This window comes from Micropterus dolomieu, unplaced genomic scaffold, assembly GCF_021292245.1.
Source record: "Micropterus dolomieu isolate WLL.071019.BEF.003 ecotype Adirondacks unplaced genomic scaffold, ASM2129224v1 contig_2661, whole genome shotgun sequence".
Lineage (NCBI taxonomy): Eukaryota > Metazoa > Chordata > Actinopteri > Centrarchiformes > Centrarchidae > Micropterus > Micropterus dolomieu.
In genome coordinates, this window is record NW_025731651.1 from 1 (window position 1) to 901 (window position 901).

General features: G+C 40.7%; 1 non-coding gene across 1 annotated transcript; it reads left to right on the plus strand.

The window, feature by feature from the left end:
• Positions 1-405: 405 nt before the first annotated feature.
• trnas-cga lies at positions 406-487 on the plus strand. Its single transcript has one exon. It is a non-coding gene; the product is annotated as a tRNA-Ser (tRNA).
• Positions 488-901: the final 414 nt, after the last annotated feature.

Consider the following 901-nt stretch of genomic DNA (forward strand, 5'->3'; position numbering starts at 1 on the left):
AGTACGGAGAAGTTCCCACAAAGTACATACAAAGAGTTTGGAGGGTAGTGACTTCTTTGGTCGTTCCAAAACCAAAAACACAAGATCAGAAGTCTAAGGAATGGATTAAACTGCATGTTTATCTGCTGCTAACTTTAGCATGTCCAGCTAACTAGCTTACAACCTGCGAAAGTAACCTACTGTTACTTCCAAGGCCAATAGTTAGCATAAAGTTGAGTTATTATCACACATTTTTACACAGTACACGGGATATAACCGATCCTAACTAGGAGCCGTGGGCAGCCATTGTGCAGCTCTTGCTCGATGGCACCTTTGGGCTGGACTCAAACGGGCGAGTATAATCTGCAAAAAAGTCGAATATGGGTCACTTTGGCCTGCAGTCTGAAGTTTAACCTAATATTGGTGGCTGTGATGGCCGAGTGGTTAAGGCGTTGGACTCGAAATCCAATGGGGTTTCCCCGCGCAGGTTCAAACCAGGCTCACAGCGGTCCTGTAATGTGTTTAATGACATGGTTCAACATGTAAAATAAAAAACTATCCTATCGTTTCAATAATATGCTACTTAGCATAGGGTAGTGTCATGTCGTAAGTATATATATAATACAATTAACCAAATGAGATCTATTGTATGGTATGGAGGTAACAGGTTACAGTATAGGTAAAACAACAATAAATCTACATTGAACTTTACACTGGAGTCTGGAAGAAGAGATAACACAGTTTAACTGTTTGTTAAACCCCTCCCTGAACAGTGATAATCCAATCATAGCTTAGCATCAGTAACGAGGTGAGTACCACAAAGTTTGGAGGTATTTAAACTGAGCATGTCATAAGTATGGAAACCAGTCAAGTCTCTGAGCTAGAGTCCATGTCAACTCTCAAGTCACTTGGGTTATAATGA